The sequence below is a fragment of the Eptatretus burgeri genome, chromosome 4 (genome assembly GCF_056783735.1).
Source record: "Eptatretus burgeri isolate ZD-2024b chromosome 4, Ebu_testis_v1, whole genome shotgun sequence".
Lineage (NCBI taxonomy): Eukaryota > Metazoa > Chordata > Myxini > Myxiniformes > Myxinidae > Eptatretus > Eptatretus burgeri.
Genome location: NC_140964.1, coordinates 59,020,932 through 59,047,591, shown reverse-complemented (window position 1 = coordinate 59,047,591; position 26,660 = coordinate 59,020,932). Strand labels below are relative to the sequence as shown.

At 40.5% G+C, this 26,660-nt stretch overlaps 1 pseudogene; it reads left to right on the top strand.

Moving 5' to 3' along the window:
* The window catches only part of LOC147028138 (uncharacterized), a 37,034-nt pseudogene extending 10,530 nt beyond the window's left edge, over positions 1-26,504 (top strand).
* The last annotated feature ends 156 nt before the right edge of the window (positions 26,505-26,660 follow it).

Sequence of the window (26,660 nt, the reverse complement as noted above, 5' to 3'; positions counted from 1 at the left end):
AAATCCTTATTTTTATATGCCCTTTAAATGCCCCATCAGTGTTTTCAATATAATAGTCTCCCTTTACTTTAAACTCATTTTTCTTGTGTTTTTGTGATTGAAGATGTCTATTATAACTTCTCTTCAAAACATCCTTTGAACAGATATCACAATGTTTTCTTTCCAACTCAAGAGGAGGTATTTTATGAAATAGATTAAATGTGTGTTTGTTGGTTCGGAGGTGTTTTCTATAATGTTTATATTTGTGATTACAAACATCGCAGTATGTTGTATTCACCATATTTATATAATAAATCTTTGCTTAAACTAAAATTTTCTTGATGAAAATTTCGTTTATTTTACAGGTGAATCTGTGCTTAAAACCATTTTATCCTCCAACTTTTTCACTTAATAAATACAATGTTTCAAGACACAAAAGACAAGTTTCAATCAATCTCTTCATTTGTTAAAGATACTGAGAAATATGTCAAGGATATAAAATTGAACAAAGATAAATATAACAACTATTGGATAAAAACAATTATGGTGGATATGATGAGTTCGTCAATTTCCTTCAGTGGAAGGGCTTTTAGTATACCTGGTAGAACATCAATTAAAGTATCTCTAACAAAAAAAAAATTTTGGACAGATAATTGTTCTACATTATGTAGTAAAAAGAAATTTGGGGATTACATGAAGCACACGACTGAAAAATATAAATATATTGTTGTGAAACAAGATGAGATATTAAGGGATATATGTTTTGTTTTTTAAACAATTACATATATAAATGACAACTATTATTAAAATCTTGTGGGTAAATCTGCTTCTGGAAAAAAAACTTTCATAAATCAAGGTTCTTGTGTAGTACAAATGAGAATATTGTAAATTTACTTAAAAAACACCCCGTGATACGCATTGTATCAACAACAACTAGAGCAATAAGACCTGGAGAAGTAAAAGGTGAAGATTATCACTATATTTAAGTGGAGGAACATATGCGATTGATGAATGAAGGTCAAATATTTGAGGAGGTTTCTCTTGGTACAACAAAATATTCACATTGTAAGAGTGAGTTAAGGAAACTAAAATCTGGTGGTCTTGGGATATTAGAAACTAATCCAGAAGGAACGAGAAAAAATTATTAAACATCTGAGTGGAGTGAAGATTTTATCATTCGGTTTTGATGTTGATGAAGAAACTCAACGCAAACGTATGAAAAGCAGAGATGCAAGTATTAGTGAAGAAGAAATTACAACTCGCATTAATGTTAATAAAGAATTTGATGAAATATTTAAAGAAAATGATTTATTTGAACACATCTACTTGAATGATGAAGAAAAGGAAAATTTCCCTGTTGATCTTTACAATTCATTAAATGATATTTTCCAATAAATAAATGGATGCAAAAGAAAGAGCAAGAAGATTTAAGGAACATCAAGAGTTGGTTTCAAAAGTTGTAAAACAACAGGAAGACATAAAGAAGAAACGCAGACAGAAACTAACCGGCGAAGAAGCATTTGAAAGAAAACAAGAGAAATTTTTTAAACCACTTTTAAAAACTTCCCAAGAAAAAATGAAAGATGTTTCCACAGTTCCCACAGTAGAATATACTCCTAAAAAACTTCAAATGTTAAAAGATTTTGATCAAATGACGGAGGAAGAATTAGAGCATTTAGGAGAATTAGAATATGAAGATGAAGGTTTATTTCAACAACTGAAAGAGATTAATCGACCCCCTGATTATATTGTGAATGCTCTTCAAAACAATGAATATTCAGCGGATTCAAAAACCAAAGCAGGACTCATTCCAACAGAACAACCAGCAATATTTCATCTTGTTCAAGAAAAGGTATTGATATTTAATGATGAATTAAGGTTCTTGGGTTCTGCTCAACCCCCTGTTAAACTAACTCCGAGATTAATGTTTCTTCTCACAAAAGATGGAAGACAAGGTTCAACTGTGAGGGATGAATCAAAGTATATTGATAAACCATTGGATATGAAAAATAATGATGATAGAGTATATATTGATCTGCTGAACACTCTAAATTATAGGGTTAGTATTTCTAGTAAAAGTAGGAAAAATGAGAAGGAGAAACACATTATTCAGGCTTTAAGTATCCTTGGTTCAGGTATTAGTTTTCTTCCAAATGACCCATCGCAATTAGTTAATAGACTGTTATTGTTGTTAGGTAGTAAGAAGGCTGGAAATAACAATTGTTTTAATGAAGCATCAGCCATTTTAGACCAGTTGATGAACATGAAAATAATTAATAAATCTCAATATAAAGACATTTATCTCATATTAAATAAGATGAGAAGCACAATCCTGAGTTTTAATTTCACAACAAGCGACCACACATCTTCATTCCCATACCCACTACAACTTGACCCAAAAAAAGAATATCAGGCATCTTTATTGTCCATGGAAACTTATAATACCTTATTTAATATAACTGATAAAAATGACAAGTTTAGTTATAATCCCGGAAGTGGATACAAAACGATAAGTCTCACCCGGAGCATATGAGATTTCTCAAATATCTTCCGAAATTGCTCGTCTTATGAAAGAACAGGGTGATGAACCAAAAAATATTGTTATAGACATTCAAAAACATACTTCAAAATCAACGATTAAAGTTAAAAATAACTACAAGGTTGATTTCACAATTGATAATTCATTTAGAGAGTTATTGGGTTTCTCCTCAAAAAAGATTGAAACTAATGGAACGTTTTACAGTGACAATGTCATTCAAATATCCTCAGGAATAAATTCGGTGTTAATTCACTCTGATTTGATTGATGGTGCTTATAATGTTGGAATAAAAACAAATACAATATTTTCATTCAGCGCATACTCAACCCCAATTGGTTATAAATTCAATATGGAACCCAAAAATTTGGTTTATCTCCCTGTGTCAGGAAAAACCATACACAGAGTAAATTTTAGGATAACCGACCAAGATAATCGTATGATTTATTTTAATGGAGAAGTTATATCCATCAGAATTCACCTACGTGAAGTTTTCCAATAAATAAATATGATGGTTATTTTGAGGAAACACGAGTTGGGAAAATATAAAATAATTACAGGGGATGGGATGTTCCTTTCCCCATACTACAAGGGTGAAGGTATGTATCTTGGTAGAGGATACTATAAACCTAAGAGACAAAGGGGTGTTGGACATCAATTTAGAGGAGATGGGATAATTGATACTCTAATGGATATTGGTTAAACTATTCTTAAACATAAAGATCTAATTGGTTCAACTGCTTCTGCTGTGGGAAATGTAGCAGGTGCTGTAAAGAGCATAAAAGATGCCCAGAAGGAATCTCATAAATTACAAGCAATAAAAGAAATTAAGAAAGGCAAAACTCAGTTGTCCCCCCAAGAACGACAGAAAATAATTCGAATACTTGGATCAGGGTTTCAAAAGTTTTAACATCTTTTTTCCTAAATAAATACAAGTATGGAAGCAATTGATAGTATCTATGATTTGGATGATACTATTATTATCTCAAACTCCACTAAAAAAGAAGATTACTTCAAGGTAAATGCAATAACTGGAACAGACTGGAATACGAATGGTACAAAAAGTTTTGAAATAAATAATCAACAAACCTATCTGAATCTATCCGAAAGTTTCTTGTTGTGTAAATTTAAATTCACTAAGGCTGGGAATAACACAAACGCTACACTTGTAAATGATTTCTTCTGGAAAATGTTTAATAGTGTGCGTTTGTATATTGGAACACAAGAAGTTGAAGCGGTTGATTATGTCTCTGCTGTATCTGAAATGATGAAATTTACACTCTATACATTCAGTGATAGAATGGGAAAGGGGTCTGTCGAAGGTTTTATTCCTGATATGTCAACGGGAACAAACACAGACCCTGGATATACTCAAAGGAAAGGAGCGTATAATGATGATACAAAAGCAGTAAATAGTTTTACTGTGGCAGTTCCTATTAAAGGTATATTTGGATTTTGTGATCATGATAAAGTTCTGTATGGTCTTAAAATTAGATTTCAACTACAAAGGAATGATAATGAAAATAGATTGCTTTTTGGTGTTGGTAATGCTTTTGGTGATCAGAATAAATTTGTAATTGAGGAAATGAGTTGGTATATCAGTGAATATACTCCTAATCTTAAAACAGAAGAGATGTTGAATCGAAGACTTAACTCAAAGAAACCACTCAGTGTATCATACCTCAAAAGAAGATGTCAACACGTTAAACTCAACCAAACTACTTACACGTGGAATTTGGGTGTTCTGGAAGGAAAGCCACGATATCTGTGGATCATTTTTAAAAGGCCAGATGGTGATACTGCGACTGATAAGAATAATGCATTGAGTGATAATGCTAAGGTGAAACAACTTCGCGTTTCTCTAGATGGAACATTTTATCCACGAGATAGATTGGAAATTAATTGGGAAAAAATGATTTTGCTGAAGCATACAAGTCTTTCCAAAAGGTGTGTGAAAGTAATGGAAATAAAGAACCTATTTTGGATATGACAGCATTTAAAAGTTTGTATACAATCTATGCGTTTGACCTGAGCGCTCAAAAGGAAACTATAAAGTCTAATCGAGTGGATACTTCCCTATACATTGAAAGAGGAGAGAGTGAAGAAGTTGTTACATATTGTTTGCTTTTGGAAGAAACAGAATTGCAGATTAATACAGATAATGGTGTGATGATTAGTCTCACATAATTTTTTGTTAAATAAATGAGTGGCAAAGTACCAAGTGGGGTATATGTTAATCAAATCAATCTTCATAAACTATCATCTTGTGTTCAAAATCAAAAGCCTTGTACGATTAACGTTAATACAATTCAGAGAAAAGGAGCAGTAAGAATTGATGTTTTGCTCACAAGAGAACAGGTTAAAATCTTGAATGACACTGGCTCACTTAAAATTAAAATGACAAAACCAATGTTGAAAAAATATTCAATAAGAGAGACGAGTGGAGGATTTCTCCCATTTCTAATTCCTTTATTTGCTGGTTTAATTGCGGTTGGAGCATTGACGGGTGGTATTTCAACAGCGGTGAAAACTGCCAACGAAAGGAAGGCTCAACTCCAGGCTCAAAAAGAATTGGAAAGACATCACAAAGAGTTGGAGAAACAAATTAGTGGAAGTGGTGTAATTGTAGATTTTGCTGAAAAACTTGAAGGTCTGCCTGATAAAGCGAGATTGTTAGTTGGAGATATGCTTTCTTCTATAGCACAAGCAGGTGTAAAATTAACGAAAAGAGGTAATGGATTATATCTTTCTAATAAATAAATGAGCATTGATGAGTGGTTTAAAGAATTTGGAAAGAATACAACATCAAATTTACAACTTGTCAAATATTGTAAGAAATTAAAAATTCATAATGTGGTTATTTGTATGAGAGATGAATTAACAAATGTGCTGAAACATACAAAGAATATTATTATGAACTTAGAAGAGAATAATGGGAACGGTTCTCATTGGGTTTGTATTTTTAATAGTCAAGACAAATATTATTTTGATAGTTTTGGTCTTCCACCACCTGTTGAAGTCATAAAATTCTTACAGAATGGTGTTTATCAAACATTTCAAGTCCAAGAATTAAATTCCAAGTGTTGTGGTCAATTATGTCTATATGTGTTATTTCAACTCAACAAAAATAAAATTTTTTATGATATTATTTTTTATCTAATATAAATGACTTATGTTGGTAAAGATGGTTCTATCTTTGGTGTATCCCAAGAACTGAATATTGATTTATCAAATTATTACACAAAGGCACAGGTTGAACGACATAAATATAATATAACCAAAAATATTTACATGAAAAATGCTTATAAATTAAAAAATTATCCAAGCCCGACTGACGCGAATGACTTGGTGAGATTAAGCGATTTATCACAATATATATCCTTAAATAAAACGGCCGTGTATTCCAAAGATACAGAAGTGTTGATATTATCTCCAGGTCATACAGAATTCACAGTTCGAATAAAAATAAATTTTTATAAAGAAGGGCGTATCGTTTGTATGAGAATAGAACAATGAGGGTATGATATGAATGATTTAGGGTATAATTGGTTATTTAAAATTGACCTCGAAGACCTGGAACAATTAAATCAGTCTCGTAAGGAAGAATATTATCCACTTGGTATCGAGAATGAGTTTTGTGGGGCCACGATTAGTAAACAACAAATAAAATAATTTAATAAGGGTAAATATAATAATGGTTTTGCCCTTGTTTATATCATGAAAACAGAAAAAACAGGATTATATATAATAAGTAAGGAAATACAAAATGATTTAACTATGGGAAGATGGGGAGGTGTTTCGTGCCATAATATTATTCTAACATATATTTCTAATACATAAATGACAGCAAGAAGGCTTCAAGAAAATTATCATTTCTGTGTCCAAGCATACCTTCAAGAAAAGGGTATTCGGTATTTTAATAAATATGTTCTACAACATAAGAATGAGGCTGAAATGAAGACGAGAGAAGAACCTTCAGAGTGTAGGCTTTATTCCATTTGATTGGAGCCGCTTCTACGGGCACACCAGGAAATACAGACGCAGCAAGGAGTACATAAGCAGTAAGGTATACACGCGCAACTAATCACCGCAAAATAAATCAGTATTATATATTAATCAGTATTCTCACCATTCAATGAGCACCAAGTGAATCGCCGACATAAAACGACAATGCCCCTGGGACAATCCCCCCGACCGAGCCGAACCTCAGCTTTATCTCTTCTGTGCTCGAGCCGGGCAACATGAGATCACACGTCACGACCTTCAATTCACCACATTCTCCCCATCTTTAAAATGTAACTAGAGGCCCAGCTAACGTACCATGATTACTTCAGCGCTACAGGAGTATACATTTCAAGCAACGCGAACTATCTAAACTACAGAAGCATACATGCCAAGCAGTGAGGATTATTTTGAGTTGTAGGAGCATGGTAATGAGCATCGATATATTATGTAACGAGCATATAGGAGCATGAGCATCGAGGATGCCGATAATCCCCTTTACAGATTGAGTCGGCGAGGGGGTATTATTCGTCGACCTCTCCGGGAGTAGATGGCGGTTTCACTTGAGGAAGGCTTCCGATCCTCTTGGTGAGCCTCGACTCGTGCCGGAGATGACTCCCCGATCGCTCTCGGGTGGAACGCGGTAGCTCCGTCGTCACCCTTCTCGGGTGGAGTCCCTGGGGGGGGACACCTGGGGAGGGGATGTCAGAGGGAGGTGTGCCAGATGGTGGTGTACCTGCGGGAGGAGTACCTGAGGGAGCCAAATGGCGAACCGACACAGTGGTCTCCCTGCCATCCGGGAGCCTGACATGAGCATACTCTGGATTAGTATCGATGAGTTCGACCTCTTCCACCATGGGTTCATACTTGCTTTGTCGTACCGGGCGTTTCATGAACACTGTTCCGGGATGGGTTAGCCAGTTGGGCACCGATTGGCCGTCAACATAACGTCGTTGGTGAGTAAACATTCGTTCGTGAGGAGTTGCATTGGTGGACGTGCAGAGCAAAGAGCGTATGGAATTCAGAGCGTCGGGAAGGGTAACCTCCCACCGCTCGGGGCCCAGTCCTCTCAATTTCAACGCCAGAGTTACAGCTTTCCAAATAACTCCATTATATCGTTCCACCTGCCCGTTACCCTGTGGGTTGTAACCCGTCATTCGACTAGTTGCTATGCCGTGCTCTAATAAGAATTGTTTTAGCCCGGCCGACATGAAACACGGCCCTCTGTCTGAATGTAATGTACGAAGGTTTCCCAAACATAGCGAAGAGGTCAGACAGACATTTCACGACAGTGCCCGAGGTCATATCCGAGCACGGAAATGCGAAAGGGAACCTTGAATACTCATTAACAACAGTGAATATGTATCTGTTGTCTGTCTCGGTCGGCAGGGGCCCTTTGAAGTCAATGTTTAGTCTCTCGAAGGGAGAAGTGGCCTTGATCAATCTGCCAGAAGCCGCACCATAGAATCTGGGTTTTAGTTCAGCACAAACAGGGCATGAAGCATTCATTTGTTTAATATCTTCAATAGAATAGGGAAAGTTCTGTCTGCGCACGAAATGTGCCATTCTGGTTACCCCCGGGTGGCACAGAGACACATGGAGGTCTTGCAAAGCCCGACTGATTGTCGCCGAGCAGTAGACCCGAGAGAAGGTGTCTGCAGCAGGGTTTTCCCTCCCGGGCCGGTAGACTATGTCGTAACTATAGCAAGCTAGGTCTATCCGCCATCTCATAATTTTTTCATTCTTAATTTTCCCGTTATTTTTCCCATCAAACATGAATGCCACGGATCGTTGGTCCGTAACGAGCGTGAAGTGGTTTCCCAGTAAATAATGTCTCCATTTACGCAGCGCTTCGACGATGGCGTACGCCTCCTTCTCTATTGCCGAGTGTCTCTGCTCGCTTCCAGAAAGAGTTCTTGAGAAGAACGCGACGGGTCGCCCAGACTGATTAAGCGTAGCAGCTATCGCGTGATCTGAAGCATCTGTTTCCACCACGAAGGGCACCGAGCTATCGATCGATAATACCACGGAATTACTGATATCGTCTTTGAGGTTGTGGAAAGCTGTTACAACAGCGGCATCTGGTGGAAAGTTTTTGCAATGCACTAGGGGATGTATTTTCTCGGAGTATTGCGAAATCCATCTTGCATAGTAAGCGAACATGCCGATCACCCGGCGCATTGTCTGCAGGTCCTGAGGTGGGGGTAGCTCACGAAGTGGGCGCAATCGTTCAGGATCAGGCTTAATCGTGCCGTCGGCTATTGTGTAGCCGAGAAGATTAACTGACCTTGCCGAGAATACGCATTTCTCGTAGTTGAGAGTCAGATTATATTTTATAGCAATGCTAAAGAATCTGTCCAGATTCATGTCATGTTCCCCCTGATCCCTACCGCACACTGTGACATTGTCCACGTAAACAAAAGTGTCTTTGAGGTTTTCATCTGAGATGATGTCGTCCATAACCCGTTGGAAGCAAGCTGCTCCATTCGTGACGCCGAATGGAATCCTCCTGAATTGGAAGAGGCGCCTACCTGCCTGGAATGCGGTGTAAGGTTTGTCTTCCTCTCGGATGGGAATTTGATGATAGGCGCTTCGCAAATCGATGGTGCTGAATATCTTATAATTGGCCACGCGTTCGACCATCTCGTCTATGCGCGGCAGGGGGTAGGCGTCGAGTTGGGTGAAGCGATTGACCGTTTGGGAATAATCGACAACCATTCGTTTCTTATGGTTCTGGCTGCTGGTCACCAACACCTGTGCGCGCCATGGCGAATCGCTCGGTTCTATAATTCCTTCTTCCAGTAATCGCTTGGTTTCTGAAGTGATGAAATTCATGTCAGCAGTGGTATATCGCCGCGATTTGATCGCGATCGGTTTGCAGACCGGCGACAAGTTAGCGAACAGCTGGGGGGACGTTACCTCCGCGGTGGTCAAAGCATTTAAAATTAGACGAGGTTTGCTTCCTCCAAAGGGTATTTCGACGCTCGTGTGCTGCTGGAGGACATTATGACCCAGAATTACGTCTGCGCATAAATCACGAAGCACCAGTACCCTTACATCCCGATGCGTGTACCCTTTTACGTCCAATTCAACATTGCAGTACCCTCGTACGCGGGACTGTAGTGATGTGGCGGCCATGCATACCGTATTGTCTGTCGGGTGGATTTTCCATTTCCTGCCCTTCACTAGCGAGCTGTTGACGAAACTTTCAGAGCTACCGGTATCAATCAGTGCCTCAGCCATATGCCCGTTAATTCGTACGTTGATGATAGCCTTGGATAGATTCCCCGGGGAGGCTGCAGTTAGTTTCTTTTGCGAGTAAAGAGCCGCAGAAGTGGGTTTATTTCTCCTTAGAGTAGATTTACATACCCTGGCATAATGCCCTTTCTTGTCACAATTCATGCATGTGGCATCTCTGGCGGGGCATTTGTGGCGGGGTGTCTTTTGTACCCACAAAAGAAGCATTTACCAACCGGAGCAGTTGCTGAGGAGTTTGACGTGGTCTGGGTATCCGGCTCCTCGGGTTTTTCTCCATCCCCTGTGTCAGGCTGTGTCTGTGTCTGTGGGGTTCCTTGAGTTTCCAGCGTAGCGGCGTTCATTAGCAGCATCGGTGTCCCAAATGACTCAGATTGCTGCTGAGCCGTATCCATCGCTCGAGCCTGATCGACTACCTTTTCAAGAGTGGGTTGCGCTTTCTCTAGTAAGCGTTGCCGTATGTGGGCTGATCTAAGTCCTTGGATAAATGCCTCCCGGGTCGCTTCATTTCGGTGTTCCTCGGCGTTTACGGCCCGGAAGCTGCCGTCTTTTCCCAGCTGTTTCAGAGCTTGCAGGAACTGATCGATTGTCTCCCCGGCTGCTTGCTTGCGTGTGTTGAGAAGATGTCGTATGTATACCTCGTTCTTGCGCTTCACGTAGAGCGCCTGCAGCACGTCGATCGCTGCTTCGTAGGTGTTACACTCCGAGAAGAGCCTGTATACGCTGGGCGAGACATGATTCACGAGGGCGGCCAATTTGTCAGCTCCCTCTTCGATGATGGTCAGATAGTGTGAGAAGGAACTGAACCAATGCGACCATTTCATTTCTGAGTCAGTCGCGTTTGGGTCTGCGTCGAACCTCTCTGGTTTGTAGATCTTGTCCATCGTTGGTTGAGAGAGCCGAGAAAACCAAATGGAATAAATTGAAATGAAGACGAGAGAAAAACCTTCAGAGTGTAGGCTTTATTCCATTTGATTGGAGCCGCTTCTACGGGCACACCAGGAAATACAGACGCAGCAAGGAGTACCTAAGCAGTAAGGTATACACGCGCAACTAATCACCGCAAAATAAATCAGTATTATATATTAATCAGTATTCTCACCATTCAATGAGCACCAAGTGAATCGCCGACATAAAACGACAATGCCCCTGGGACAATCCCCCCGACCGAGCCGAACCTCAGCTTTATCTCTTCTGTGCTCGAGCCGGGCAACATGAGATCACACGTCACGACCTTCAATTCACCACAGAGGTATTTTCAATAAAAGATTGGCATTATGCTGATGTTGATAAACCGACAACTTTAGATTTAATTAGAATGTTAAATAATGAAAAAATTATAAAGTTAAGAAAAGGTAAGGCTCTTTTAGAAATTCAAAAGAAATTTTATTGGTTTCCTGTTGTAAAAAAAATTATTTTGGATACAGGAATAACAAGAAATCCTGATGAATATATGTATGATATTCTATGGGGTGTAAGCGATTCAAGGATAATAAGGGATGAGGAAGGAGTTGAAGAAGAGAGGGAAGAGGAGGAAAAGGAGAAGAGAGAGAAGGAGGAGAGGGAGAAGAGAGAGAAGGAGGAGAGGGAGAAGAGAGAGAAGGAGAGGGAGGAAAGAGCGAGACTAAATAAATATGAAAATATGAAAACCGATGAGATTAAAAAAAGATTGGGGGTATTACAGAAAATAACTCAACCCACCGAGGAGGAAAACAAAGAATTGACAAGTCTATTTGAAATATTTTCTACAAGACTATTGTCATATTCATTTTATTTCAAGTTTTTCATTTTTTTTCTTAAATAAATGGAGGAGAGAGTGAAGGCATTTCTAAGGATTCTTTATGTTTTAAAAATTAAGATTCAAATGTGCATGTTGGAAACTAAAAAGGTTTTTGCACTCTGCAGGAATTTTTCTCATAAATAAATGAGTTATTGTCTCAAATGTAAAAAGAAAACTAATACTAAAAATATTTCATATATTAAAAGTAAAAATAACAGGGTTATACAAAAAGGTATATGTTCGGTGTGTGGTTCAAAAAAAAATCAATTTATCTCCAAACACAAACTAGGAGGAGATATACAAAAGTTTTTTTTTTATCAGGAAGTAAATTTACAACTACTGGAATACCAAGGGAATTACATCTTCCAGGGTATTCTTTCTGTGGTCCAGTCACAAACTTGGATAAAAGATTAGATGAGGCAGACAATCCTAAATCATGGAGTAAACCCATCAATGGAGTTGATGAAGTGTGCATGAGACACGATATTGATTATGGGAATACCACAACGTTGGAAGAAAAGCATGAAGCCGATAGAGAAATGTTGTATAATTTGTCTCTGATACAAAATCCAACCTTGAGAGAAAAAGTTGATCGGTTCATTGTGAAGAAGATGATCAGTGCTAAATTGAAACTTGGACTTGGAAATTCAAAAAACTTATAGGCTCTAATGATGTCATTAAGACTGAAGAGCAATTAGCTGATGAATTACATAAACCAATATTCACAAAGTTTCGTAGAAGGAAAGTTTATTCCAAGGAAGTTGATTATATCTGGTCCGCTGATTTGATTGAACTCAATAATGATAAGGGGTACAAGTATGCTTTAACCATTATTGATTTGAGGAGTAGATACGCATGGGTTGTCCCTTTAAAAAACAAAACAGGAAATACTCTTATGTTCGCCTTTCAACAGATATTTAATAAAAGTAAGAGAAAACCTAAAAAATTGTGGACTGATGAGGGTAGAGAGTTTTATAACAAGACATTTATGAATTTTCTAAAAAATAACAGTATTACATTATACAGTACCTTTTATGAAGGGAAGGCAGTTGTTGTTGAACGTTTTAATCATACTTTAAAAGAGAGACTATATAAAAAATTCACACAACTCGGTTCACAACAATGGTCATCTTTTATTCAGGATATTGTGGATAAGTATAATGACATTCACACGTCAACAAATATGAAACCATCAGAAACATTTACAAAATTAAAATATGAAAAAGAGATTAATGTCAGAAAACCTAAGTTCAAAGTTGGTGATATCGTAAGAATATATAGGTGGAAATCTCATTTTGAAAAGGGTTATACTAAACGATGGACAAACGAACTTTTTAAAATTGTTGATGTAATAGATACGGTTCCTTGGACTTATAAGATATATGATTTGGAAGGGGAAGAGATTTTAGGTTCATTTTATTCACAGGAATTACAAAAGACAAAACTAAGCAGATAATACCCATGGGAGCAATGGGTTGTCCCTTCACTCCCTCCTACTATACACCATTGTGGACACTCGAGGGCCAAGTCCGAGGTGTATAACAGTATATAATGTGTCAAGGGGTGGATGTTCTTAGATCTGTGAACCCCAAACACAGAATCCTCAACTGAATAGTCAAGGCTTAACTTTGTTTGTTGATGTGTGTGTGTGTGTGTGTGTGTGTGTGTGTGTGTGTGTGTGTGTGTGTGTGTGTGTGTGTGTGTGTGTGTGTGTGTGTGTGTGTGTGTGTGTGTGTGTGTGTGTGTCCCAACCCTCACATTCAAAATCTCAACCCCAACCCTCACATTCAAAATCTCAACCCCAACTCAATCCTCGCCCAACACAATGTCTTTTTCAAAATGAGATTTCCATATATATATATTTTTTACGGTTTTTTTTTTTCTCTTCTTCCAATTCTGTCTTTTAAGGCTTTCAGGTTTGATGACGTAGAAAGGGGGAGTAAGCCTGCACTTTCTTCCCAGAACGAACAATGTATATTTTTTATGTTTTTTTTCTCTTCTTCCAATTCTGTCTTTTAAGGCTTTCAGGTTTGATGACGTAGAAAGAGGGAGTAAGAACTTTCTTGATAGGTTTAGATCCCAAAGAGTGGTAGCATTTCAAGTCTCCAAAATAAACCCAACTTTCCAAGTCTCCAAGGTATAACCACATTCCTGTTGAGTTTCCAAGATATGTATCACATTGTGAGTTATCAAGCCAGAACCCACATTTCAAGTCTCCAAAAATATTACCATCTATCCAAGACTCCAAGGTAGAATCACAATTTCCAGAAATATAGTGGGTTTCAGTGATAGATCTCACATAGTATAACTGTGGATCATCAAGGAAATCTCCATTTTTCCAATTTTTATGGGTTTCGGTGATAGATCTCACATAGTATAACTGTGGATCATCAAGGAAATCTCCATTTTTCCAATTTTTATGGGTTTCAGTGATAGATCTCACATAGTATAACTGTGGATCATCAAGGAAATCTCCATTTTTCCAATTTTGATGGGTTTCGGTGATAGATCTCACATAGTATAACTGTGGATCATCAAGGAAATCTCCATTTTTCCAATTTTTATGGGTTTCAGTGATAGATCTCACATAGTATGACTGTGGATCATCAAGGAAATCTCCATTTTTCCAATTTTGATGGGTTTCAGTGATAGATCTCACATAGTATAACTGTGGATCATCAAGGAAAACTCCATTTTTCAAAATGACTGAAAATTGTGAGTCTCCAAGGTAAAACTTGTATTCTGGCTCATCAAGGTATAACTTGTTCAGGGGGTATTGTCTTGATAACTCACAATGAGTACTATTGTTGCAAAACTTTTTCAGGACTTTGCTGGTCTCCAAGGTATAACTCTTTGGTTGGATGATCAAGGACGAACTCGTTCTGTGGGTCTTGGTCGCTCATAAGGTCTTCAACCAAGCCAACAATTTCGCCCCAAGTTGTAGCAAAAGCAGTATTTTCATTTCGTATTTCAGATACAATTTCCTGTGAGAGAAAATAATAATGTATTAATTAAGTTATTTAATTATTAAACGAGTATGCTTCAATTAAAGTTTGAAAATAGGAAAAGAAAAATCTTACCTCAACAGATAAGAGGTTTGAATCCAGTTCATCAACTTGAAGGTTTAGTTCCATACAAGTCGGAGAGTTCCAGGCAAGCACACAGCACACCATCACCAGCAAAAAAAATGTTTAAAATGGAGCCTGGGCTTGAGGCTTTTATCGGGAAAGACTGGTGGGTGTGGTTTCCTTTGGAAATTCCCTGGGCAAGCCCAGGCAAGCCTTCCTTGGGAAATTTTTCAAAACCATAACATGCTGTAATTTTCTAGTGATTTCTTTGTGAGTCAGAGATGAACTGGAAATGATGTAAGAGTTGGTGGGGCTGAGCAAAGGTGGGCGGGGCTTAGGAAAAGTGGGCGTGGCTTATAAAAACACCTCATAAAAAGTGGGTGGGGCTTAGCAAAAGTGGGCGGGGCTTAAAGAGAAGTGGGTGGGGCTTATAAAAATTCCATTGAAAAGTGGGCGGGGATTTAGAGGAAAGTGGGCGTGGCTTATGAATACCTCGTGAAAAGTGGGCGGGGCTTAAAGAAAAGTGGGCAGGTCTTTAAAAAATTCCATTTGAAAGTGGGCGGGGCTTATGAGAAGTGGGCGGGGCTTAACAAAAAATAACCTGTGGCTCAGGAGGTGGTCAAACAAGAGCATTAAGAGAAGTTTATCATTTTGTAATGGCACAAAAGGGGTATCTTAAAAAATATAAAGATTCAAATGTTTTGTTTTTCAATATTTTAGATGGGGATTATTGTGCAAAGAAAATTAAACTATTGAAGGAATTTGAGAATGAACAAATCTTTATAGGTTCAATGAGTGGGCTAAACAATATGTATTGGTTATTTGATAAAGAGTGTCCCGAGGCTTAGACGTTTCAGATATTTCTTTAGAATCACCATTAACAAATCACATTACCACTTTACTACTTGAACAAATCTTTATCTTATTGCATGGGTTATTTGAAAAAAAAAGTATCCCCAGGTTAAAAGGGGAGACAAATAAATATACCTTGGGATAAAAAGGGGGTTTATTTGTTGGGGAAAAAAATATGAATCGCTGAAAATCCCCCATTCATTTACATGGGGAAAAGTGAGCCAGAATCAGTATATTCACCCCACTTCTACCATACCAAACTCGAGTCACATGACCTCTTCTTCCAACCTGAGCCAAAGAAGAGCACAAAGAACCCACGTGTCTGGAACATCAAGGCTCTCAAGCAGCAACTGGGTCCCAGTGTGTGCACTCACATTCTCTTCATCCACGCGATCCTTGGGTGTGATACTACATCCCGCCTGTATGGCATTGGTAAAGGAGCCGCCCTCAAGAAATTCACAACCAGTGATGACTTCCATGAGCAGGCTACAGTGTTTGACACACCGTCAGCTTCCACAGCAGATGTTGTGGCAGCAGGAGAGAATGCTTTGGTCTGCCTGTACAATGGTAAGCCTGGGGAGGGACTCAACTCACTACGACACAAGCACTTTTGTGAGAAAGTAGCTACTAGAACTTCTTATATACAGCCACAGAGCCTACCACCTACCTCTGCAGCAGCAAAGTACCACAGTCTCCACGTGTACTACCAGGTGCAGCAGTGGAAGGGAACCGTGGATGAACTCCTGCTGCCAGACTGGGGATGGAAAGAAAGTGATGGGGGGCTCATCCCTGTCCAAACTGACTTACCACCAGCTCCCAAGGAACATCAGATGCAGGTCATCAGATGCAGCTGCAAGACAGATTGCAGCAGCCTAAGGTGCACATGCAAGAAGCACGACATTGAGTGCTCTGTTGCATGTAGCAACTGCAAAGGATCAGGGTGTGCAAATTCATTTCAGACTGAATGTGATGATGATGACTATGATGATGATGAAACCAGTGGTTGAGTAACCAACCAGACAACCTAAAATATTATGTTGCCTTATATAGTATAATATTAGTGTTGTTACTTTAAAATAATGTCTTCAGAAGCACATGACTTTTTATCGTTACATATTATTAGTTGTGTTGAACATCAGTGCATGCACTATTAAAGTATACATGCCAGGCCAAAATAAATGGATTTAAATCATTTAGAGGTCTTATCTGAAGGCACGGGTCATCTCAATCTTAAAACCAGACCATCTTCGTATGGAAATATGTGTTTAGTATTACATATATAGTTAGAGCGTTGCTAAATATCCCATTATAAAGTAGCAAAAAGTGGTACCAGAGTACGGGTAATAAACATGTTGGGAAAAATAAATAAATAAAATAAAATTAAAAATAATTTTAATTTATAAAAATACGTTTTCCACCACTTGGATTCATTAGGACTTTTTATATGTTATAGAGGACACATTTATGAGTGATGAACAGTTATCAGATTTTCTGTTGCAATTTGTGTGAGGTTCAGTCCTTATTTGTCATATAATGCCTGGACTATACTCTTATTTTCACTTTTTCCGTCTGTCTGTATGTTTGTATGTCTGTAAGTAATGGACAGCTCTGGATGCCAGTGCAGTCAACCGATTTTGATGAAACTTGACAGGTAGGTTCATACCAGGATCTAGTTCTATGCTTTTGAGCACCGTTGCTATGGACACCACCATTGCCTAGCAACGGGACTTTGAAATTTTAAAAAAATCCTAAAAAATTAATTTTTTCAAAAATCAAAAATCGGCTTCCAGGCTTTTATGCGCACTATAATCAACCTCTTTGTCAAAAATGTTCAGCCCGATCCATCAAAAACTGTATGACTAGTATGCAATTATGTAGCGACCACTCATGTCGCCTCCCGGCTTGTATGTTTGTATGTAATGGACAGCTCTGGAGGCCAGAGGAGTCAACCGATTTTGATGAAACTTGACAGGTAGTTTCATACCAGGATCTAGTATGCTTTTGAACACCATCGCTATGGACACGACCGTTGCCTGGCAACGGGACTTTGAAACTTTTGAAAAATCCCCCAAAAATTATTTTTTCGAAAATCAAAAATCTGCTTCCAGGCTTTTATGCGCACTATAATAAACTTCTTTGTCAAAAAATTTCCGCCCGATCCGATACAAACTGTATGACTAGTATGCAATTATGTAGCGACCACCCATGTCGCCTACCAGCTTGTTGGGTGGTCACTAGAGTTCCCTTATTTTCAGTTTTTCCATCTGTCTGTATGTATGTTTGCGTGTTTGTATGTAATGGACTGCTCTGGAGGCCAGAGGAATCAACCGATTTTGATGAAACTTGACAGGTAGGTTCATACCAGGATCTAGTTCTATGCTTTTGAGCACCGTTGCTATGGACACCACCGTTGCCTAGCAACGGGACTTTAAAATTAAAAAAAAAATCCTAAAAAATTTTTTTTTTCAAAAATCGGCTTCCAGGCTTTTATGCGCACTATAATCAACCTCTTTGTCAAAAATGTTCAGCCCGATCCATCAAAAACTGTATGACTAGTATGCAATTATGTAGCGACCACCCATGTCGCCTACCAGCTTGTATGTTTGTTTGTATGTAATGGACAGCTCTGGAGGCCAGAGGAGTCAACCGATTTTGCTGAAACTTGACAAGTAGGTTCATACCAGGATCTAGTTCTATGCTTTTAAGCACCATTGCCTAGCAACGGAATTTTGAAATGTTTGAAAAAATCCTAAAAAATTAAATTTTTCGAAAATCAAAAATCGGCTTCCAGGCTTTTATGCGTAATATAATCAACCTCTTTGTCAAGCATTTTTAGCCCGATCCGTCAAAAACTGTATGACAAGTATGCAATTGTGTCGCGACCACCCATGTCGCCTCCCGGCTTGTTGGGTGGTCGCGAGAGTACCCTTATTTTCACTTTTTTCCGTCTGTCTGTATGTTTGTTACTTGGAGAAATCTTCGATTTTGTCAAGTATGTTGGTCTGTTCCGTTTGTTGGTTTGTTTGTTTGTCCGGTCGTCTACAACCCAAACGGCTGGACCAGTCGTTCTTAATTTTTTACACCTGATAGGCAATCCACCTGAGACGGCCCGCGTCCAAACCCCGTCTTAATCGGACTAAACGTCACGACGTGATGTCACACAACGTGAAAACACATTTTTGGACATAACTCAGTGACCGGAAGTCATAGCGACTTCCGGTTGACGTCGAATTGAACTTCATTCAAATATCTAAATGATTACTAAATGCATCTTATTACAAATTACGCATAGTTTTCGCAAGCGTATGACGTCAAAGTTTTGCCTATTGACGTCATTTAAAAAAAAATATTTACGCTCGTGTTGCAGCCTAAACTACTGAAGCAATCGTTCTCAAATTTTAACACATGATAGCCAATCTTGCTGAAATAGTCTGGGATCAAATCACTTCATAATCGCACTTAACGTCATGACGTTACATCAAAAAAGGTGAAAATAAGCTTTTGAACATAACTCAGTAACCATAATTCGTAGCGACTTCCTGTTGATGCCAAAACAAACTTCCATGGAATATCTAAATGTTTTAAAATGCATGTTAGTGCAAATTATGCACAGTTTTCGCAAGCGTATGACGTTAAAGTTTTTAGCAATTGGCGTAATTAAAAAAAAATTCTATTCATGCTACAGGTCACAATTGTTAACCGATTTGGATGAAATTTTAACAGCTGATAGAAATCCACAGTGCTAAAAGATATGTTACTTTTGGTGATGTTCAAGATCAGGATCTGGATTCTGCATCACTTTATATTATCGCCCATTATAAACCAATGGGTAATTTTGTGAATTACACATATAGCTATTTCTCAAACAGTTTTGCACTTATTATATTGAAACTTATACTGTCTATTTATGCATGTAATATTAACATGTGTACAAAGTTTGATCGAAATTGGCCCAAGGTCAAGGTCAGGGTCACCCAAAACATGAAAAACACACATATAAAATACATATTTTTGTTTTACAACATATTTCAAACCTGATAACGGGATCATAAAGCTGGTTGAAAAGCAATGCTCCTAGGTATTTTATAGGATCAGAATGAAGGCAACAAGCACCGATGATAAGTTGTTGAATATCACATGGTGGCTTTAAATGAGTTGTGAAAATTTTCAATCTGCTGCCGTTACCATGACAACGTGCGCCTGATAATTGTTATTTGTGACGTCACCTCATTTTATTAATGTACAAACAAATAAACACCACACATTCCATGACATTACAGCTTGGACCACCACACGGAAAGGTCAACTAATTCGCCAAGTGTCGTGCTAAGCACGATTTTTCATTTGTTTGTTTGTTTGTTTGTATGTCTGTATGTAATCGACAGCTCTGGAGGCCAGAGGAGTAAACCGATTTTGATGAAACTTGACAGGTAGGTTCATACCAGGATCTAGTTCTATGCTTGTGAGCACCGTTGCTATGGACACCACCGTTGCTTAGCAACGGGACTTTGAAATTTTTGAAAAATGCTAAAAAAATGTTTTTTTTCGAAAATCAAAAATCGGCTTCCATGCTTTTATGCGCACTATAATCAACCTCTTTGTCAAAAATTTTCAGCCCGATCCGTCAAAAACTGTATGACTAGTATGCAATTATGTAGCGACCACCCATGTCGCCGACCGGCTTGCATGTTTGTTTGTATGTAATGGACAGCTCTGGAGGCCAGAGGAGTCAACCGATTTCGATGAAACTTGACAGGTAGTTTCATACCAGGATCTAGTATGCTTTTGAGCACCGTCGCTATGGACACCACCGTTGCCTAGCAACGGGACCTTTAAATTTTTGAAAAAACCCCCCAAAATTTTTTTTTCGAAAATCAAAAATCTGCTTCAAGGCTTTTATGCGCACTATAATTGGATTCGCTATATATGAGATATCCCTTATTGTCGGGTTTTCCGGCTGTGTGTGTGTGTGTGTGTGTGTGTGTGTGTGTGTGTGTGTGTGTGTGTGTGTGTGTCTGTCTGCAACGCGAGGCTCCACAGCATGAACCAGCGAACCGATTTCGATGAAACTTTGCCAAAAGGTGGAATATATACTGGGAATGTGCGCGTTTGAATTTTGTTGCCGAGCAACCACCCGTTGCTGTACAGCGGCCGAAAAACCGCGTACAGTATTTTCAATACTTGTCCTTCAGTTTTGAATGTAGAGAAACGGACTTTGGAATTAAACACTTTGAGATATTGAGAAAATTTTACTCGAGCCGATTTTTGATTGAGATTTTATTTTTCAAATGGTAGTCCTTCAAAAATCGGGTGTCTATTTACCGTCATTTAAGGTGTGTATACAGTGTTTGTAAGGAACTACACCGTCGTTCCACCTTCGATCTCTCCTCGATCCAAACGTTATTGACCAAAGTGAAAAGGATCCAAAATAAATGGAATCACCGCATTTCTGTCTTTGTGGATTTCTAATAATATGTTTATTTATTTACCGAAAACGATTCCCCACCCACACACCACCTCCAATTATTTATTTACCGAAAACGATTCCACGACCCACACTCCGCCTCCAATTATTTATTTATTTTCCTTAAACGATTCCACGATCCACACACCACCTCCAATTATTTATTTATTTACCGAAAAGGATTCCACGACCCACACACCACCTCCAATTATTTTTTATTTAAAGTGGGAATGGCGGAGGAAAGTGGGCGTGGCTTATGAAAAATATTGTGTGGCTCAGGAGGTGTGGCCAAACAAGAGCATTGAGAGAAGTTTATCGGTGTGTGTGTGTGTGTGTGTGTGTGTGTGTGTGTGTGTGTGTGTGTGTGTGTGTGTGTGTGTGTGTGTGTGTGCGCGCGCAACGCGAGGCTCCACAGCACAAACCAGCAAACCGATTATTTTTCAAATGGTAGTCCTTCAAAAATAGGTTGTCTATTTACCGTCATTTTTTATGAGTGCCAGTTGGCAAAATACGCAATAGGAAAAATCTTGCCAGGCAGAGGAACAATTGTATGTGAACCAATTCGTCTTGGCAATGAATCTTCGTCGGTGGATCGGTGAGAATGAAAAGCATCGTATCCAGCGCTTCGATCCTAGCGAATCCCTCGTCGCCTACCGGCTTGTAAACCTCTTTGTCAAAAAATTTCAGCCCGATCCCTCAAAAACTGTATGACTCGTATGCAATTATGTAGCGACCACGCATGTCGCCTACCGGCTTGTTGGCTGGTCGCTAGAGTACCCTTATTTTCACTTTTTCCATCTGTATGTATGTTGGGTGGTCGCTAGAGTACCCTTATTGGGTGGTCGCGAGAGTACCATTATTTTCACTTTTTCCGTCTGTCTGTCTGCATGTATGTATGTTTGTACGTTTGTATGTAATGGACAGCTCTGGAGGTCAGAGGAGTCAATCGATTTTGATGAAACTTGACAGGGAGTTCATACCATGATCGAGTTCTATTCTTTTGAGCACCGTTGCTGAGGACACCACCGTTGCCGAGAAACGGGACTTTGAATTTTTTGAAAAATCCTAAAAAATTAATTTTTTCAAAAATCAGCTTCCAGGCTTTTATGCGCACGATAATCAACCTCTTTGTCAAAAAATTTCAGCCCGATTCGTCAAAAACTGAATGACTAGTATGCAATTTTGTAGCGACCACCCATGTCGCCTACCAGCTTTTTTGCGTGTTTGTTTGTAATGGACAGCTCTGGAGGCCAGAGGAGTCAACCGATTTTGATGAAACTTGACAGGTAGGTTCATACCAGGATCTAGTTCTATGATTTTGAGCACCGTTGCTATGGACACCACTGTTACCGAGCAACGGAACTTTGAAATTTTTGAAAAATCAAAAAAAAAAATTTTTCCGAAAATCAAAATTCGGCTTCCAAGCTTTTACGCGCACTATAATCAACCTCTTTGTCAAAAAATTTCAGCCCGATCCGTCAAAAACTGTATGACTAGTATGCAATTACGTAGCGACCACCCATGTCGCCTACCGGCTTGTTGGGTGGTCGCAAGAGTACCCTTATTTTCACTTTTTCAGGTCAGGTATGGGAGCATGTGCCGGAACAGCGCGTCACTGCGTCCACTTTCCGCCGGTACTCCAGGGGCCTCCGTCTGGCCTTCCCCCAGGCAGATGCCAGGCCCATCCCCATCTCCTTGAGATGCTGGTCAACCTGCTGCAACCACGAGGCACGTGTTCGGCCCATTGGCCTCCTCCACTCACGAGACTCCCTCGCTGAGAGAATCTGGTGAGCAGGATCAGCATCAGGAAAACGAGCTACATGTCCATACAGCGCAACTGATGCTCACGGACCATGCAGGTAACAAATCTCATCCGAGTCTCTCTCAGCAACCGCTTGTTGGACACAATATCTGACCAGCGATAGCCAAGGATTCTCCGAAGAGACTTGGTACCAAAGGAATTAAGTCTCCGTCTCAGATCCTTGGTCAGAGTCCAAGTCTCGAATCCATAGAGCAAGACTGGAAGCACCAAGGACCTGAAGACTCGGACTTTCGTCCTCCCGCACAGGTACCGGCAGCGCCACACCCCATGATCCAGTGAATCCATGACTCCCCAGGCCCGACCCAGACGTCTATTGACCTCTGACTCACAGCCAGCAGAGACATGAATATCACTGCCAAGGGAAGTGAATCTCTCCACGACCTCAACATCCTCACCACAAACAGACACAGACAGGACAGCAGCATCCAAGATGTCATTGAAAGCCTGGATCTTAGTTTTGGCCCAAGAAACCCCTGATCCCATTGGCTCCGACTCCTCATTCAGCACTTCAATGGCCCCCAAAAGGATATCTAAAGTCTCCGCAAAGATGACTGCATCATCTGCGAAATCAAGGTCCGAGATCTTGACATTCCCAAACGATGCACCGCAGCTTGATCTTTCCGACATCCTCCCCAAAATCCAGTCCATACAAGTGCTGAAAAGTGTGAGGGCCAGTACACACCCCTGACGAACTCCAGTAACAACTGGAAATAAGTCAGAGATGGTACCACCACACTTCACAGCACTCTCAGTACCAGAGTAGAGTTCAGACATCAGATCGATCAGTTTTGGTGGCACCCCACGAAGACCAAGAATCCTCCAGAGGGCATCCCGATTCACTGAATCAAACGCTTTACAGAGATCAACATAGGCTGCAAGACCCTGCCGAAACTCTCGACTGCGTTCGGTGAGGACACGAAGAGCAAGGATACGGTCAATCGTTGACCTCTTTGGTGTAAACCCTGACTGCTCTGGACGCTGGTGCTCAAGCAAATGGTGGGGAACCCTATCAAGAATTATCCGAGCAAAGACCTTCCCGGCACTGAGAGCAGCGTCACCCCTCAGTAGTTGTTGCAGTCTTGGCGATCACCCTTCCTTTTCCAGAGAGGAACAACAAGGCCCCTCTTCCAATCAGTTGGGATGATGCCTGTTTTCCAGGCAGAGCACAAAACTGCATGCAACGACACGAGTGCAGCATTTCCACCAGCCTTGAGAAGTTCAGCATGGATGCCACAGATCCCTGGAGCTTTACCCCGTTTCAACCGGCTCACCGTAGCCCGTGTTTCCACAAGCGAAGGTGGGCGACAGTTGATTGGAGGGTCAGCAACAGGGATTGTAACACCCTTGACGTCCAACTCGACAGCTGGGGGATCAGCCTGGTACAACCGCTCAAAGTAACCGGCCCAGTGGGCCTTCACTTCAGACTCCTCTGTCAAGAGCCTACCACTGTCTGCTCTAACTACAGTGCTCTGAGGGATGGGCTTGGAGGAACGCAATGCGCGAATTCCCCTGTAAGCGGGACGAGAATCACCTGTCCACAGGTGATGCTCTACCCCCTCACAGATTCCTCGCACATAGGCCTCCTTGTCCACCCTTAGTGTACGTACAGTTTTATGCCTCAGCTCCCTGAACAGCTCAGCTCTGCCATTCAGCCTGGCCCTGCGACTCTGGTCAATGGTATCCAGTGTCCCTTGAGAGACAAAATTCTTCTTTGCCCTGCGGTGAGTTCCAAGACATCCACCGGCAACATCAAGGACGGTGGTCTTGAAGGCACTCCACAACTCTTCAGGACCCCCAAAGCACCCAGACACTCCAAATGTCCACTCAGCCTGTTCGCAAACTCCTCAGCTACTTTCTCATCCTTGAGCTTGCCAACATCCAGCCTTGGCTGGGATGGTACCATTCTCCAGGATTTAAGGTGCAGCTTTCGGGTTGCTACAACAAGCCGGTGGTCAGCATTGAGGAACTGAGCACTCCGGTAGACCCTGCTGTTCTGGATCATCCTCCAGCGACCGTCAACGAGGACATGGTCAATCTCCTTTGCCACACCACCAGCGTTGGAATACCAAGTCCAGCGATGAGCTTGTGGGCGCTGAAACCATGAACCAGCCACCCTAAGTCCATGACTTCTTGCAAAGTCAAGGAACAATTCTGGTTCATAGTTCCTGACCCATGGGGACCAACACATGTCTCATAACCATCCCTATCAGTTCCAGTTGATGCATTGAAATCCCCCAAGACTAGAAGTGTATCTCTTCTGGGGCAATGATAAACCACAGACTCTAGCGTGGCGTAGAATGCATCCTTCACGGTGAGGTCACTCGCCTCAGTCGGAGCATAGACAGAGACCAGGGAAATGACACTTAAGGAGTGACGAATCCTTAGTCTCATACGCTCGTTGACCGGTGTTACCTCAATGATCATTGGGGTCAGCTTATTGGACACAGCTACAGCAACTCCTTGAAGATGGTAACCATCAGAGCGACCAGACCAATAGTAGGTGTAACCACCCACCATTATCTCTCCGCAATCCGGTCTCCGAACCTCAGAGAGTGCTGCAATACCGATGTCCATACGCTTGAGCTCAGATGATAACAGAGACAGGTGATCATCCTCCCTTAGGGAAAGGACATTCCAGGCACCCACCCGAAGGGACCGCCTCAGGTTAACCCAAGGATACCGCCGTCTGGTGGACGACACCTCAGCACCACTCCAACACACTCTCCCGCAATCTGACCCAGGGATGTTACCCCGTGGTTTCCCTCCTTTCATCAAAGATTGGGGGTCCCGAAGGCTTTGCCCCAATCCCGTCATCCGTTGAGCTGCCCTGCGAAGGGAAGCTGCACAGGAGGTACTCCCACAGAGTGGGTTTTCAGATTTTTTTGCGGTTTTGTGGAATGAAGGGTTTTACGGTGGCGGGAGTGCAAATCCTGCCACCAACCTCCTTATAAAAAGTAACCCAACTGCAGGAGGACGTCCGCAGACACAGTTGGGCATTAGATACGGATGGCCGTTGGCTCACAAGGAGCTCCTCCGCCCTTTGACTTTTTTCGTCTGTCTGTATGTATGTTTGTATGTTTGTTTGTTTGGTTGTATGTGATGGACAGCTCTGGAGGCCAGAGGAGTCAACAAATTTTGATGAAACTTGACAGGTAGGTTCATACCAGGATCTAGTTCTATGCTTTTGAGCAGCGTTGCTATGGACACCACCGTTGCCTAGCAACGGGACTTTGAATTTTTTGAAAAATCCCCAAAAAATTATTTTTCCGAAAATCAAAAATCAGCTTCCAGGCTTTTATGCGCACTGTAATCAACCTCTCTGTCAAACATTTTCAGCCCGATCCATCAATAACTGTATGACTAGTATGCAATTATGTAGCGACCACCCATGTCGCCTCCCGGCTTGTTGGGTGGTCGCTAGAGTACCCTTATTTTCACTTTTTCCGTCTGTCTGTATGTTTGTCTGTATGTAATTGACAGCTCTGGAGGCCAGAGGAGTCAACCGATTTTGATGAAACTTGACTGGTAGGTTCATACCAGGATCTAGTTCTATGCTTTTGAGCACCGTTGCTATGGACACCACTGTTGCCTAGCAACTAGACTTTGAAATTTTTGAAAAGTCCTAAAAAAATGATTTTTTTTGAAAATTAAAAATCGGCTTCCAGGCTTTTATGTGCACTATAATCAACCTCTGTCAAACATTTTCAGCCCGATCCGTCAAAAACTGTATGACTATTATGCAATTATGTCGCCTACGTGTGTGTGTGTGTGTGTGTGTGTGTGTGTGTGTGTGTGTGTGTGTGTGTGTGTGTGTGTGTGTGTGTGTGTGTGTGTGTGTATATGTATATGTATATGTATATATATATGTGTGTATATATATATATATATATATATATATATAT